The sequence below is a fragment of the Mastigoproctus giganteus genome, chromosome 2, assembly GCF_048544385.1.
Source record: "Mastigoproctus giganteus isolate SK-2022 chromosome 2, ASM4854438v1, whole genome shotgun sequence".
NCBI lineage: Eukaryota > Metazoa > Arthropoda > Arachnida > Uropygi > Thelyphonidae > Mastigoproctus > Mastigoproctus giganteus.
Window position 1 is genome coordinate 131,719,410 of NC_143576.1, and position 17,858 is coordinate 131,737,267.

General features: G+C 39.4%; 1 protein-coding gene and 1 long non-coding RNA gene across 2 annotated transcripts in view; one reads left to right on the forward strand and one right to left on the reverse strand.

Moving 5' to 3' along the window:
- The window catches only part of LOC150089567 (uncharacterized), a 366,068-nt gene extending 356,837 nt beyond the window's left edge, over positions 1-9,231 (reverse strand). The window contains exon 1 of the mRNA XM_090389544.1: positions 9,071-9,231. The gene's annotated coding sequence lies outside the window, so the exon portion shown is untranslated. The remainder of the gene's footprint in view (positions 1-9,070) is intronic.
- The window catches only part of LOC150089568 (uncharacterized), a 308,906-nt gene that overhangs the window by 221,546 nt on the left and 69,502 nt on the right, over positions 1-17,858 (forward strand). The window lies entirely within an intron of this gene.

Sequence of the window (17,858 nt, forward strand, 5' to 3'; positions counted from 1 at the left end):
TTATAAAGGAACCTACTGTCTTTTTACGTTACATTCTGTTCCATCTGTCTGTCATTGAGTGCGCATGCCTTTTATATACTACTTATAAGAGGTAGTGCCATCCACCAGTCTTGTGGCTTCTGAATTAATCATTACGTCCATGGGTTGAGCTGTCCCAAGTATTTTGAAGGACAGTGTACAACGTCTAGAAAGGCTTTTAATCTCAGTTTCAAAAAAAAATGTCTATGGAGTTTCGAATGGCAAAAAATAATAAATATGAATAAGCACACGCATATCTAGTCTAGTAAAATGCTTATTCATACTATGTACATATCATTAATTTTTATTACGTTTATTATATATTACAATTTTTTTAAATTCAAATTGCCATAACTTTGTAACTGTTTTGAATCGCAAACATGTATATATTGCCCTTGTTTCCTTATTTTGATCAACAGAATGCGACCCAGAATTATGTTGCGCATATTTTTGAAATATTCTGTGGTTGTAAATATATGTAATAGTAGCTTAAGCGTGTAATAATTGCTAAGCTGTACTATAGTTCCACATGTGAAGCAAACAAACAAATTCACACCCTTTTCTGAAGTCCTACCTTATTGCGACTCTGCATCTCATTTCTTTATATTTTCTATTCTTTAGCTGACCTAATCCTTACTTGTACCCCAAGCAACACCCTTTTAAAGGCCTTGCATGAGTCCGAATCCCGGGGTGTGTTCCGGTTACTGATAGCTTTATAATCTAGCAATAAGTTTACAACGCATGCGAACCACGATCTGTGGCGATTTTTCTCGACGTTAATCCCGTTAGAGTGGGTGACAAGCGAAGGAAAAGATCGGACGCCTTGTGCTTTATCCGGATCATTTATCAACGTGCAACATTTGGTCTTAATGAAGTATCAAAACGCGGTTCATTACGTTCTAATTAAAGAGCACTTTGGCGTGATGCCAGAGGTACCGTGGATATACCAGGGAAATAAAACACAGAAAAGGGACCAAACTAGACGGACCGAAAAACCTCGCATGCAAACAAAGAAAATGGTCCCGTTTCCAGAAGGATCGATGCATGAGCAGATAAGCATTGTTAAGAGCAGATTTCCTGTAAGATACCGGTTCTAATGAGTTGCGTCGGGAATGCAAATACTCGAATACCGTTAATTACATGGGCGAGATTGAAACTGCAAATTGCAACAATCCGCACAAGTTCTGTAATGGAAAAGAGCGAGGGCTTCTCTTATCAAGAAACATTTCATTTTGTGCTGTTCGCAACCGGTTGATCTGCTATGAATTCATGAGTGTCAGTTCCACCGTCTGTCTGTCTTCCGGGCGACATTCTTTGAGGGCAGTTTGAAATGGGAAGATTCCCAGAAAATAAGTCATGGATGCTCATTTCACGTGTTCTGCACACATTTGAAAACTGAATTACATTTATAGAATTACCTTATCTAGAACGTCTACTGAAAAGCATTTGCCTAAGTTCCTAACCGGGTCGGACCTCGTCGATGATAGTTCGAAGAATTTGTTGTGGCCTTTCATCTCTTTCTCTCTGTCCGCCTGAGACTCGGTCGATCTTGGGCGGAGTTTTCATCTATCAAACAGTCCAGCATTGGAACATATAAAATTTATGGACAAGAAACCTCGTGGCCTTGACATTAAGTCGAAATAACTCCAGACCCAAAAGTTTTGTTGTAGGGTCAGAAACAGGCTTTATATTTCTAGTCTACGACTAACTCGGATAATTTTTAAACCACGTGAACAGCTCTTCACGTGATATAAAAGTCTGTATTCCATAAGAATTGCAAGCTCTTTGTATTTTCCCTCATATTGCAATACAAATAATTAGTTCAATGCTCTAAAAAGAGCTGATGAGGTTGTTATTGTTTATGCAGATATATCGCTACGATGGTTGTTGTCGGGGTTTTACGGTGGAGGCGGTGTTCTCATGTTGGGGCGGAACAATGATCAACGGTCACACCCCGCTTCCTGTTTGTGATAGGGATGCCATAACTGCGTAGAGGTGCTGGGACGAACCCTGTGTGCGACTTTTTAGGGATGCGGTTGGCCCAGATTTTCTTTTCATGCACGACAACGCCATTGCACATTGAGCTCAAGTGGTGGAATATCTTGAAACTGAAGATATCTAACAACTGCCGTAGCCAGCACGATTTACACACTTAAATCCGGTCGAACATGTATTGGACACCCTTGGGTGTCGAGCATCTTGTATCGACTTCTGTAATGTGACCTTTTTGGTTATTCTTATAGACTTATACAACACCTGTAAATGTCCCTTATATCTATCCAAAGTTTCTCGCTATATCCTCATTTCATCGTTATTCTTTGATACACCGCAATACCAAATTTTGTCCCTCTTCATCCCAAGCTGCACGAGTTACACCACGTTTTCTATGCGTTCTGTTAATTTTGTCGAGTAGCGCAGTTACACGTTTATATTAAAAAATCAGTTTACCAATATGCTAAAGCTAAGACAGATTCAACACACTTCGGTTGAACCTCATTATAAATCCAATCTTGTTGAGGAAAGAAGATGTGTACGTGGTACAATAAAGTTTTTATTTTGCCAAGGCGATTTTCTCTTTGTCTCAGTCATCAACAAACACATAGATCGTTCTTTCATTGGCATTCCACTTATGGACAGTTAATCTCCATGTTCAGTTGTGATTTGTTAGCTAAGTATCTTCCTTCAAAAGCTGGCAATAGTTCATTTGGCAGTGCTGAATGTAAGCCGAAACTAGTCTAACAGCGATTAAAGTTGTGACATGGCAAAGCTAGTTGTCTTCTCTTACCCTATTCCTTTTTACCTAATAATTAATGTAGTTAATTTTTAACTAAATTAAGTCTAAGCGAATAACAAATTGGAATAAGAGAACTTTCCTAACTGTACAAAGGGAACACAAGGACAGATTTAACTGAAGATGGATCAAAGAAGGAAATTTAAAAGAAACTTAGATTTAAACAAAATCGAAGTCAAATCTTCCATTTAATAGTAGGAGGGATTTTTTAATAGGGCATAATGCTCCTACTTCAAATAACAGAAGTGAATACTTATCTACTAAAGATTGTTGAAATATTTTTTGAATTACGAGGATCATTCAAAAAGTAGTGGTAACACCGCTCTGTTACCACTACTTTTTGAGAGCAGAGATTACTTTGCGTAGGAAAACTTTTAGAGCAGCAGCAGTTTCGCAAGTGGACGCGAATTGAAAAGTTGTTTATCTGTACGGAGAACTGTTAGTGTGTGCTGCAGATGCTCTGATCTGCGTTTATGAAGCAAGATCAGCGCTTTTGGAGGCGACTGAAGTCACAAGGGAGACCAAACCCAAACGAATGTTTCCGTGGTTTGCAGAAAGCATGGGGGCATTATACATTAAACAGCTCAGCATCTCTCAAGGCGCCCATGGATTTTGGAATCAATTATTAAACTTAAAAAAATAATAATAATAGATAAATAAATAAATAAATAAAAGAAATGTAAGCATAAACTTCATAACAAAAATTAAACTCTGTTTAGAAAAATGTGCAATTAGTGGTAAGAAACTATCCTTCACCCTTTTACTTATTCTGGCCCCTAGCCAATAAAGGTTGGATGCTCCCTGCACTATATTGACCCAATCGGACCAAGCGCCTGGCATGCCGGGAAGACGTTACAGTACAGATGGCAATGCAAAATCTTTGAGTTTTTGTGACTTTGATATGTTTAACAAGATGGAGCTACCCAGAGATCAACGTATTGGAACAACACAAGGCACCATGCGAGGCAGTATATCGCTCCTTCGCCAGTCTTCAAGAAAACTAGCCGTTGATGGTATCAGACTCTCGCATATAACAGCCATGTTACCATTACTTTTCAAACAACCCACTTATTCTAAATCACATCCTAAATGTATTGCTACAATCAAAACACAGATGCATAATAGTTTTAATGGTAATCCCTGAAGTCTGAGTGTTTGAAATATAGAACTGAGTGAAAAAGGCATTTAAGAAATTGTGGTTTTTCTTCCCCATCCCGCGCATCATGTTAACGTTACACAAATAACAGTTTCTGCTAACAGTTTGCTTCCTCTACCAGTTCCTGGCTGTTCTTCTCCCCCGCTTAATTCTCCAATGTTGGACAATTCTTACTAAGAGGAGGGGGAGGCACGAATTTATTTAAATAATCCCTTTTAGGCATTTAAGTGGCGAAACTGACGGTATGTCGTAAAAGGGAGAATGAATTACGTTATAACGTATGTATCAGAGGTCAAACTTCCTTCTTATCTTCCAAAGCGCAGTGACTAAAGCAGCTGTTATATTTGTAAGGTAAAAAACCGTTCTGGAGGGAGGTGCTATCTAAGGTCATAACGCGGAGAGAGAGACAGCGACCTTTAAGTGCGAAAAGGTACACGTACGATAACCGTATTGTCATGTTTCCGTATGCTGACAAACTGTACGCACGGGTACTGTAAACAGGTCTGTGTAACAACTTGGTCACGTGCTGCCGACTTGTGACGATTATTCGCCTGGCTGCGTTCACTAACGGTGAGCGTATGTCGCCACGATATTGATGACGCAATGATGTGCGTTGTTCAGTTTTCTAATGAGAACAGCCCTTGTTTATGAAGTCGTCGCCTTCCTTTTGGAGGATTTCGTGTTTTTGTACACCTTCGTGCGTCTCGATATAAAAGGAAAGTTTTATGTTGATACGAAAGAGTTAACGGACAGGCTGAAGTAAATATTCACTTAAATATTAACTTAAACCTAAAAACGTCTAAAGGAAATCACCAAGGACAAGAGAAGAGCATTTTGGTTATTGATTTATAAGTTCCATTCCCCAAAAATGCAACTATAAATTCAATTTTACAAACACACTCAAAAAAGAAACAAAAATTATCTTGTACAATACAATTGGGGGGAAATATCAACGTCATTAAGTGATGCGCTGTTTTTATGAGCCCCACGAAAATCATCTGTATTTTAAGCACGCCATGTCTGGTGCGTCCAGAACGATCCACGATGAACGATTGTGAATCCATTACAGCTACGCACTATTCAAACGTGACACCTTCCCTATTTAGAATAAATATTTTTAGAGGAATACGCAGAAAACGATAAACTTACTCAGACAGAAACATGTCAATAACTTAACTGTTCACACGAGTGTTAAGGTAAGACACCATATGGAATGTTAGAGAGAAGAGAGCACCCCATCGGCCAGATGGATATAGCGAGTTTTGAAACAGATAACTCAAGTTTTGGAATCGGATCCAGTAATAAACACATTAACTGTATGAATAGATAGTCTTTTGTGGTTTCAAAATCGGACAGAACTTATAAAATTACAAAAGACCAACGTGTGAACAAAACTTTCATCGTGAGATGAATAAGGACAAGTTTTGGAATGGGATGCCCCAAGTGTTTATATCAGGACTGGTCCTGGAGTTCGAGGAGGGCGAGTACAACAATGTTTGGAAAAAAAAAAAAAAAATTTGTTGCGATTTGAGTCCTTTTTCAGTACATGTCGAATGCATTGCACCATACCCCCCCCCCTAAAGATTGATTCTGTAGAGTTTCTGTAACCTCAGTATATTATCCTACCACAAACTCTTGAGAGAATGGTACGGTTGGCAAGCGCCACCAATTGATTAATTTCTTGGGACAGGAATGTCAAACCTTTTTAGTTGTCTGACCTTAAAAAGTAGACAATAAATGCAAAAAGACAATAGAAGTATACTAAATGTGTAATCAGGGCCAGATTTAGGCAAAAGTAAATAAAAAAATAAGACCATGGCTAGGGATTTCGTCCTCCGAGGAAGAAGTCTTCTCGGTTTTTATTTATTTATTATTTTTTTTTTTTGCGAAGATAAATTGTAGAGGGTGGCTATAAAATCCTTTCCTACTTTTAAATATTAATATTTTGAAAAACGGTTTATTGCTTTTGTAATCAGTATATGCACCAATAAAAATAGTTATAAATTTGACCACCAGGGTCCCACAAAGGGATTCAATTGGAAAAATAACAGAAAAGTAAAATTTTCACCATTCTCTATTGACCAAAGCTCTATGGGTCCACCATTATTTTCTAATAATCAATCAAGACAGCGTATTTTGTTCACCTGAACTGCCTTCAGTTTTCCCAAGGAATGTTCATTACATCCCGACAGACTGCGTCCTTCAAATCTGAAAGAGTTGAAAGGAAACCTCTCTAAACAGTGTGTTCAGATATCCCCAACAACCAAAAATCTGCTGAAGTTGGGTCGGGCGATTTTGCAAACTATGGATGGGAAGTGATAGTTTGTTCTTCTTGAAGGGTTCTCGTAGGGGCTGTTTGGCCTATCGTCAGTATGGAGCATAGCACCATACTGCATAAAAATTATGCTTCCATATAAACCACATTCATTAATCTCTTGGATAATTTTAGTTAGTCCGTATATATATATAGTAGAAAGATACCGTTCATTGTGCATGTCTCAAAATGCCGCCGAATGCCACAGATTCAAAGAAAACGGGATCAATAACAGTGAGTTCAATAATAATAGAAGTCCACGCCTTTAGTGGGCTTAAAGAATCCTCACCGTGGACACGATGGTTTCTCTAACCCAAACTCGACAATTTTTGTAAATTAAGGCGAGAGCAAACTTGTTAATCATGAACCGGTCGAAATCACCACTGCATTAATAGGCTTGTAATTTAAATGCAGATGTTTGATTTTATAATCTCAACAACAAGCCCGATCAAATGAAGAATTTGATTGGGTTAGTTGCTGTTGCACCTCATCAATTCTTTGAATCACTTCTTTTGATGCTGGCTGACTACCAATTCTAAACTCACGTAGCCTTATTCAAAATGCCTTATACTATCTAATATTGTTCTTGTCGTACAAAAACCTTGAGATCTGTCTTTCATACGCTCTGTGGACAGCAATAGCATGACTTTTAAATATTCTTTTCGCCACTCTTTTAATTAAAAGTGCTTTATCTTTAGGTAAAATTTTCAAACAAACCAAATTGGACTTTGTTACTTAAGAACTTAGTAGACCTGCTACAGATGCAAGCTTTTTTTTATCTTGACGGCGAAGAACCAACACTCGAATGATCAGATTCCAGAGTCAATCCTTTTTATAACGAACGCAAAAGCTGATTTGTTTATTGGAGTCAATAAATCACTGAGTCCACTTCCAGTGGTCAAATATCAAAACTGATCTTTTAAAGAAAAAAAAAATCCCATGTATACGCTTTTCAATACGACTCATCGTTTTCGAGTTGTTAATTTTTAAGAGGAGGAAAGGGCTTTATAACTACCCTGTGGTTGTGTACTTTATGTAGAAATAAATTTTACAGAACATTTTTTAAAACTTTTCGTTCCTCTACATGTTTCAGTGAAGTTCTTCCGGTATGAAACGTAAGAAAGACACATCATTGAATTTTGTGTTCGGCAATGACAATTGAATCAGAAAAAATTGAGCAACAAAGTCGCAGATGCATATCAGAAAATTCAAATATAACTATTCCTTAAATTGTTTTGGTCTTCCACAAAACTTTTCTTAGAGGGAAAAGACAAATAAAACATCCAAATGAAACCTCAGCTGCAAGAATTCATTGTCGTGTAATAGTTACATTAACCTAACACTGATTCTTCCCCTCTCATGATCTCATTACAACTTCTCAAAAGAAACCGCATGCGTTTGGTAGATTATAAGTGATAATCTTTGAGAAGTTGTCTTCGAACGTCAATTAATTCTGGTTCACTTTTAAAGTAGCGCTGGAGAAGGAAGTGGTCAATGATGACGTAACTCCAAGCAATGGCAAACTTTCTTGGAGAATACACAAGATATTGCTTCTAAAATGTACAAAGAAACAGAAAATATACCGTTGATATTGACTCCCTAAGTTTAAAAAATACTGAAAACTGTGTGCATGATTTTGAAGCAACAAAAAATGGTCCTGACTTTCAAATTCACACAAAATATTCATCTCCCACATTTTCCAAGTTATTGCTAGCACACAACACTACCCATTAATTAAGCTATTAATTTAGGCTTTAAATCTTACGCAAAAATAACTTAAAATTAAACGAAGTTTTCCAAAATAGTATCGAAAGACATTTTCTATCACTGCCGCATACATTTCTTTCTAAGTTGCTACGTCTTTTTTTTTTTCTTCTATTTACAAGTTTTCTGCAGCGTATTAAGTTAATCGGTAATAACAGACAAAACAGCAGCTTCTTCGAGAAAGATACCAAAAGGATAGAAAAAGAGCAGCAGTTTCCACAGGAGTGAAACATTGTGATTCCCTTGTGATAAAACTAAGTGATGGAAGGAGGAAGTAAAGTGCAGAAAGCGAGTCGATCAATACTCGTCGTAAAATAGGCAGAGATGCCAACAACCTTTCTCCCTTTAGTTCGCATATCCAGAATCGATTGGGACGAACTTGGTGGCGTATTCGCTGAACAAGAAACTAAGTACGCGATGGGTTATTTATTTCACCACAGACAACAGTCGGCTTCACTGAGATCGCACGAAACTCTTTGAAGGTCAAAGAGAGGTCTGACGTCGGAGTTCAGGCTAAATTCAGAATCGAACCGGCACATAGAAACGCAATAATACGGGGCTTCGTAGTCTCCATTTATTGCAGAGGAGAGTTGCAAACAGCTGATTCCGTTTGGACAAGATTGTTGAGGACATCGATGGAAGGACACGCTATGTTCTGCACTGAGTGTGTATCGGTAAGTGCATTGAGGTACATATGCAGTATCCCGTATATAAACACGATGGGATGGATGTGCTTTTCAAATTCCGAACACACTTTTTCGAATAAAAATAACATTACCCAGAAAGGGACTGCAAGATTTCTTATCGACCAACTAACCGTTATGCAGCGACCAATGTACGAATCCATTATTGCCGTCTCACTGATACAGTCGCCATAAACACGGCCAACGTGTTTGGTAGCGGTGCAGCGCGAGCGAGCAAACAACCACCCTAAATATAGGTCCCGTTCAACAGGATGCATTGCGTCATAAAACCACACACACACACACGCGCGCACACATACAACGGGTATCACATGGCTACTTACTGCAGCGCCGGCGGGTAAACGCAGCCGTCCACTCTCCCGCAGCGGTCTCGACGTCCGACACATTTCGCCTATTCCGCTCCGATCCGTATCCTCCAGTAAGGTGGATGGACGAAAGGGTAAACAATCAGGATCCGTTAACAAAAAAGTCGGGTCACACACGAACATCATAAGACGCACACGCGCGTAGTATTGGATCTGCTAACCAGAGTGGAGGGGCAATGACTCCATGTGTAACGGTAGACTGGCCTCATTACGAGATTTCCGCTAGGAGGCGCCCGTATCGTGCCAGCGATATCACCGAGGAAAGTTACCAAGACATGTCAACAACTTATCCGTAAATATTCGCTCGCTCGTTATGGCCTAGTACAAGTAAAAGTATGTGTATGACGCCGGTGTCGAGATTATGTGGCAGGAAAAAAAGAAAAGAAATAATCGGAAGCAAAAACAGGTTATCTCATTTCATACTGACTTCGAACGCTGGTCCAGAATAGTGATCGGGAAGCGAAATGCATTCACTCCTCGACTTTCGGACAAAATCAGGAGGAACGGCTAACCTACGCACACCTGTGCATTTCGAAGATAAAATACACACCCTTTGAGATGTTCGTTTACATTAAGAATTGCTAAAAGTGGGACGATATTTCGCTATGAGTAAGCATCGAGGGTTTTCACTTTGACTACGGAAGCACCACCCTCGTGGCCTGGCTTTGCGTTCTATTATTGTGGTCGGGTTGCGCAACCTCTTGTCGAAAAGCACACTAGGTACTCGATAGAACTGGAATGTTCTGGATGGTTTAGAAATAGGGACAGAAATTACCCGCTCGGGTGAGAAAACCAAAGGGACGATGATAGGGGAGATTTCCTCGTAATGCGAATATTTCACATTCAGCACTTGTCCTTGCATCGATCAAAATATGAGTTCTCTTTTACGTGTTTTCTTTTTCCACGTTGATTATAAATTCACCATCAACGGTTAAACATGATTGTGGTTTATTTAAAATTAGGAATTCTGATGAGTGAAGAGCGCTTAAACATATCTGGCTTACTGAGTTGGGATTTTTCTGAGTACCTAGTTTTTAAATCCTATATCACGATTGTAAGTTCCCCCTCCCTTCGGGTACTGTTTTTTTCCTTTCAGAAACCCCTAAACTGACCTTAGACCACATACACAGTTTACAACCGGAGAGACTCCATGGCGGGATTCCCATCTGTGAGCAGTGAAGATCGACCTGCAAAACAATAACCAGAACGGTACAATCAATGCAACGAGTTGGCTTTGCTTTAGCAGCACCTACCATTAGCATTAGGTACATTAATACCTCGTGGGTCACCTTTTGCCTGTAATACAGCCCATACACTTTTGGCATGGCCACTGCAAGATGTTTCAAGATGTCTTGTGTGTGTGTGTGTGTGTGTGTGGTGTGTGAGGGGGGGTCTACACATGCGTTGCACAACGTGTCCAGTAATGCACATTTTCAGGTGGATGGGCATAGCAGCGAATGTCCTTTTCCAATAGGTCCCAAACATGCTGAACTGGGTTGAGATCAGTAAGTTGGACGGCAATGGGAGGACGGAGAATTCATTGTCATGTTCCTGAAACTAGTTAGCAACCTGCCGAGCCTTGTGGATTGGCGCGTTGGCTTGCTGATAGAAGCTGGAGTTGTCTGAATACATTGTCATCATGAAAGGGTGTACTTGTATCAGCGACGATAGAAAGGTAAGCGTTCCCATCGAGCCATTGATTAACGGCGATCAAAGGACCCAAGCATGACACGAGAATAGTCCCAAAACCATAACACCACTTCCTTCAGCCTGCCGAACGCCAACAGCGCATGCAGGTGCCATGGCCTCATAATGCTTTCTCCAAATGCGGATACATCCATCAGCATGATAGAATTGAAAACGGGATTAATCCAAGTAACAGATTTCCACACGTCAGTGGTCCAGTGTTGGTACTGATGTGCCCATTTTATTTTTTCATTCATTTATTAATTACACACAATATAGTCTCAACATTATGTACATAAAAGTATATACATGATTTATATACAAGATATATTTACATATAATTATATGCTCTGACAAACATTAAACTCTCGTGTGTGTGTGTGTGTGTGTGTGCGCAAGTGTGTTCTTATTCAGGGTAGCTCCCAGGCATAAGCCCAAATATACCTTGAGAACTTGGAAATATGTAGTCTTTACAAAGCAATTGAAAAAGTATGTTAAATTACCTGAATCTGATTTTACTGTAGCGCAATTCGCACATGAAATCCCGCACCCACTGGAGGTAGTGCAAACCAGTGAGTGCCAGCAATCCCGCGCCCCGGGTTGCCCGTACCAGGGAGCCAGCAGGGAAAAAAAAAAAAAAAAAAAAAAATATATATATATATATATATAATAATAAAACAACAATAATATTCAATAGTCTGGATGGCACAACTATAAACTTCAAAAATCACAGTTCAACTGAATATTTCCTCAGTTGCTGTTTCACATGCACTGGAACCTCCAAAACCAATAACGGTACTATCCAGCAAATCTCCAACTTTAGGCCATGGATAATAGAACCTTTAGACCACCAGACCCGACGCAGTGAATCAGATCCAGCACCCCAGAATCCAGAATAGGGTACATATTCATGATCGCAGCACAAAAGACAACTAACCAGAGCACCAGACCCAACACCATGAATCAGGTCCAGTACCCACCTGCTAGCCAGAGGTAGAAACAAATAGTGAAACTCCATGAAGACAATTAAGTCACTAGGTTTGCCTCTCAAGAAAGGCTCTGAGAACAGTTCTTCTTGCAAAAACAGCAGCTGAAAACTCCTGAAATAAATTAAAACAATCACGATTTGCAATAAGCAAATGCACTGTATCAAATGATGTCAGGAATATGCGCCATCAAAATCCGCCTTTGGTCTTCATACTCCCGACATAAAAAAATTACATGCATCCAAGTCTCCTGTTCGCCACATGTACAGAAAGGATCTGTCTCCAACCCTCTCTCATATAATTTGGCCCTAAATGAACCGTGTCCTGTTAAGAAATAAGAAGTGTACATAGAAGGCGTAAATCAAGATGCCACGGTTTTTGACAATACATAGTTCACCTGGGGAATATATTTCCTCGTCACAGCTCCAACATCACCACTTTCCCATCTGGTCTGCCATAAATCCATTAATTTGTTCCATATTCGTTGTTTTTCTTCTTTAATATTATTCTCCAAATCGATTGTAATATCCAAAAACGTTATTGGTGTACCCTTTTTCAATTTGTACAAAAACCCTCTGTAGACAATAAATAAATCCAATGGCATGGTACCAGCAATTACATGTAGGGAGTTTGTAGATGCTGTTCTAGGTACTTTCTTTATTAAGTTAATAACATAGAGCGCTGAAGCGATAAATGTTTCGATCGAATCCTAGTTTTAGTTACCACAGAAAACCAAGCAACAGCCGCATATGCCACTATCTGGAGAAAAATAGTCTTATAATACAAAGTTTGTACAATGACAACACCCTCTTATTCAATCCCCACTCCTTACGAGAAATCCTAGCAATGGAGCCTGTAAAGTGTCTTACTTTTACATTTAGGTATGAAACATGTGGTAAAAAGGAAAGTTTGTCATCTATGATTAATCCCAAATACTTAGTTTTAGCAACATAAGGAATTTGAACTCCACCTAAAAGAACTCCTGGAGGTCTGCCGTAATAAAATTGTTTCTTAAAAACCATAAAACAGGTCTTACTTGCAGAGATCTTCAATTTGTTCAAATTGGCCCACTGCATTAAATCATCTAAAACTGACTGTATTTTTCTTTCCAATATAAGCCTGGAGTGCCCAGAAACTCCAATCACAAGGTCATCAGCATAGGCGATCTTAGCAAACTCTGTACTCTCCTTAACAAGCCACTGATCTAAAACTGCATTCCAAAAGAGAGGTCCCAAAACCGAACCTTGAAGACAGCCTCTCGAGACACTGGCACTATATGACAGATGACGCACTCACAGATGTGCCCATGCAAGGCGCAGTTTCATGTGTCTCACAGTGAGCATGGGTTTCTGTGCCGGCCGTCGACTGCCACAACCTACACGGCCCGCCGCCGCATAGTCCACGTGAATATTGGTCTTGCTAATACTACGTTGTTATTGGGTCGCTGCTGTGTTACGAGACGAGACACACGACGCTTACCACTGGGGGTCGAGCACCTGTGGTTGTTCTACGTATAACCTTTATCCTTGTTCGACTGCTATTGAGCCAGTCAGTCGTGACACCACAGAACGGAATCACGTAACTGTCAATGTGATCTTGTCGAGATACTGGAGCCTGCACGTCTTACCCCTAAAAATCATTCTACTTTCGAAGTCGGAAAGATCTCGACACCAACCCATTCTTCCTCGCAGACACTCAAAAGCTGTTCTTGTGAGAACTACAAGCTTATATGTCAACCGTTCCCCACTTTGAGCCTTCACCAGCGTCGCAGTCAGTCCATTCATTACAATGGAATTATTTATTTATTTAACCCAGCCAACGTTGGGCAATCCCACCAAACTACAGTACGATTTACAGATTCATACACAGGTTTATGATACAATTTGGGAAGTCGCTAATGAAAAGCCAATCCAGTGTACAATTCTATTGTGGATACAGTACAGTATATATATTTTTCGTATTTATTTATTTCTGCGCTGGAAATTCGTTTTATATCCTCCTCATTTCCGACACGGATGTTAACCAAATGTTCTGTCTAACAGCTCGCCTCTCATCGAGCACTGAGATACTACACATCTAACTACACACTTGTATGTATCTTATGTTCCAGAGCCTTAGAGGCGTTTTGTCTTTGAACAATGTTTTTTTCAGTAATAGGCATTCAATGATGAATACAAAATTTATTTACAATAAACAAAACTTTATTAATTAAGATCCTAATCAAATATTTACAATGGTACAAGTTGTTTAAAACATTGAATGGATATTGATCTAAAGTGGAAACTTTGAAAACCCGTACGCGTAGATGGTTCTCAACCTAACATATCGCTTATTAAATCGAAATTTGGCATCCATCAGACTAGTCCTCACAGTCTAAATTACCATTGAATTCACAATCAAATTCTTCTAGACTTTGTATTTTCCCTAAAGTAATCCCAAGTTCCCTTTATACTTTAACACCTCTGTTACCACACGTTTATGATAAAAATGTCATCAACCACATTAACAACACATTAGATTGGAAGCCATATTAGAAATCAAAAGATTTTATGAATATAGTTTAATTTTCTTTTACTTTAATTAATTGCAACAATTACATTCAACATTCCAATTCATATTCGCTTAATTTCTTTATGAAAACACCAAACATGAAAGGTATTAGACCCTATAGTACTTAGTACTGTGCATAGATTCAGGTTGAGAAGAAAGAAGATACGTGTTGATATTGCACTTGAATTTCTGTAGATTGTGATTGCAAGGAAAGTTTTTCCAGAGGAAAACCCCATCCTTGCATGTGTTAGAAGGGAGGAGGTAGAAGGAAATAGTGAGGAGGAGGAGAAAATTTTGTTCTGTGAGTTTGGAGTTGGACAGTGAATGGATGCTGATTGGTTGTGGCACTGGTTTGGAAGAGAGCGGGAGAATTACAGATTCCAATTCAGAAAAACAGTGTCCATGGGAGTATCTATAGAAAGCCGTGCATTCGAAACCGAACGTCTGTGAGACAGAAATTGAGAAGACTTTATAAGAAACGAGTCATTAATTAACCTGCTGCTCTCTTTTAAATAGTCCAGAAGTTTGAAAGATGTTTAGAGGCATCCCAGATGTAGGAACAGTAGGGCGGGCGTATTTGACATTTGTACAAAGTGGGCGGTTGTTAAGAAGAAACGTAACGCCGAAAGCGAAAACCAAGCTTTTTAGATGCAGCGGAAGCAATTTTGAGATGTGCTTATACCAAAGAGAGATTAGAAATCAGAGGAATCCCTAATAGAAATATGTGATCTTGTCTAGAAATCTGAGTGTCGTCGAAGATGAGCATAGGAGCAGAAGAATTCTTTTTGCTAGACATCAGACAGGACTTACTTCTAGAATGATTGAAATTAATTAAGTTATCTTTTCTCCATTGAAGAATTACCTAGAGTTCAGCATTTGAGGAATTGTTAGTGAATATTCAAGAAGTTTAAGCCGTTTGTGCAAGGCAAGGTTTCTCAAACTGGAAGGTGGAATCATTGCGCAATCATCAGCGAAACTATGGACAGGATTTCCAGTCAATGGAAGAACGGTCATTAATATACAAGAGAAGAAGGTTTGGAGAAAGAACTGAGCCTTGGAGAGTACCAGCATTAGTGGAAAAGTTAGACGATATCATAACTTAATGAGCGGGAAGAAGAGAAAAAACTTGATACACAATTACAAAGAAAAAAAAAAAAAAAAAAAAAAAAGTCGCCAGACCATAAGATGGAAACTCCTTTAGAAAGCCTTTACGCCAAACACAATCAAAAGCCTTAGAAATCTCAAGAGCAACTGTTTGAGTTTCACCAAAGTTTTCCATCGAATTTGTCATTGTCCATAGATGAGTAATATAATCCAGAATATCCCCAGTGGATCGACGCTGACGGAATCCATACTATTATTGTTGTTATTAATATCTTTATTACAGTTAGCGAATAGAAATAAGGCTTTACGTGGAGGATTGATGCAATACTCATAACAGCACCAATGCTAGGGGTTTTACATAATAAAAACATTAACACGATTTATCACAAGTTATTTACAGAGGATAAGTATTTACAAGGTTTTTTTTTTTAGCTGAGTAACTGACAATGTGATAACATTGACAGTTACTCAGCTGAAGACGAAAACCGTTCACTGATTACACGTCTTCTGTATATTTGTCCTCAAAGAAGTCTGCATCCATCTGCTGAACGTTTTGGAGCACCTCCATAGGCAGATAGGCAGGAACCTGTCGACTTTCCCGATCCTCCAAGCCACAGACTGAAGAGAAAGGAGGGCTCTTAGGGGTTTTGGGATGATTCTCCAATTACACATCTACCAAAAACTTGGCATATTTATTTCGCCCGCTATATTTTTTAATTGTTGTGTGTAGACGAAGATGCGTTCTGAAACTTTTCTGAAATTTATTAGTTTTGTTATTTCTGAAGTGTGTGAGGGTTGGAAGTTTATGCTTGAAGAGGATCCAAAGAAACAGCCAGTACTCCTCCAGATGAGATGGGTTTTAGCGTGGTTTTCGTTGCCGACGCCCAGATTTCAGATCCATAGGTGATGACTGGCTGAAGAAACCGGTAGATGTACTGTACTCAAGCGTGTTTTCACACTCGATGACATGAAGAAGGTGTTGCTTGGTAAGCCATCTGGACTTACAGACCTTTTTGTGACTATCTGCAAAATGGTGTTTAAAGCTGAGTTTAGAGTCAAAGATGATTCCGATATCTCTGGGCTTGGTTACTGCAGGGACGGGCATTCCAAGGATTTCCAGGTTTAGCTGAGCTGGATGTTGTTATTTGGTTTTTAGGAGCATTAGCAACTAAGGCCATATTGCTCCGGAGATATGCGGTGGTCATTCCCTGACCTTTCCGCATCCTCCGTATTTGGTGGTCACTGGCTCGAACCCTGGTCTAATCAAGAAGCGTGTGCTACGCACTGCTGCTCCTGCCCACCTGGCTACGGAGGCGCCAAGCTTCCATAGTGAGTACACATTTGTGCAAATTTATATATGGATTTATCTTTATAGAGAACTGTGCTAGGTGTGTAATTAGGTTCTTTAGGCTGTTGCCAATAGTTTCGGAAGCAGTATTAGGTCTATCTGTCTCGCGGATACGATGGAGGAGCTTAAAAGCATCTGCGTTGCTAATGAATTTCGTTTTCTGGCACAGGAATGGGTGGATTTGCAGCCATAAAAAGCAGCCCTGATAGAACTCCGCTTTGAAGAACACCAACACTAACTTTCCTTGCGAAAGATTTTTTCTTTCATTCACTGTCAGATGAAGAACCCTAGTCGTTAGACGCGACTTTAAGAATTCTAGAATATTGCCCTTGATCTTGTATACTTCCTTGCACAACTGGAGGAGGGGACTGACGTCATTTCAGTCGAATGCGACTGAATATCTAGGTAAACAATTGCTATATTAGCCCTATCTTGTAGCGCCTCCAGAATGGTGTTGGTGATTGCCAGTAGGTTGGTAATGGTGGACTTACGTTTCAATGCATAATATATATAGGAAGAATCACATGGCAGAACCTAATTAGTTAAGATGGGTAGAAGGCACTAATCTTTAACTGAGGATACATGAGGCTTTTATTATTGGTCGTAACTCTGTAACTGCTCCTTTTGTTTTGGGAATTGGCCGTGCTATATTGGTTCCAGGCCTTTGGGAAGCTTTGAGTGGCGAGGATAAGGATACCATTTAGGATCCCTAGGAGCATATGCATGATGCTCTTTAAGATAAATTGTGGGATCCCATCATATTCAGTACATGACGTTTTTGGATGTCATTGATGTTCTGGATTAGCTTTCTTTTTGATACGATGATGGATGTGAAGGTATCTCGCTGACAACTGTTATGTAGGTTCTTAAAGCTAATACACACTTTGGCTTAAATCTTGTGATGTAGTCAAGCAACTCGATCGGGTTAAGTTGTTGGGGCACACCATTCTGCCTTGTCTTAAACGGTGTCTTTCCAATGTTGTTTATTGATGTATGTTTTTATGACTTTAGATATACTCCTATTGAACTGAGAACGGGTTCTTGAGTATGCTATCCTGTCTAGCGGGTCTGA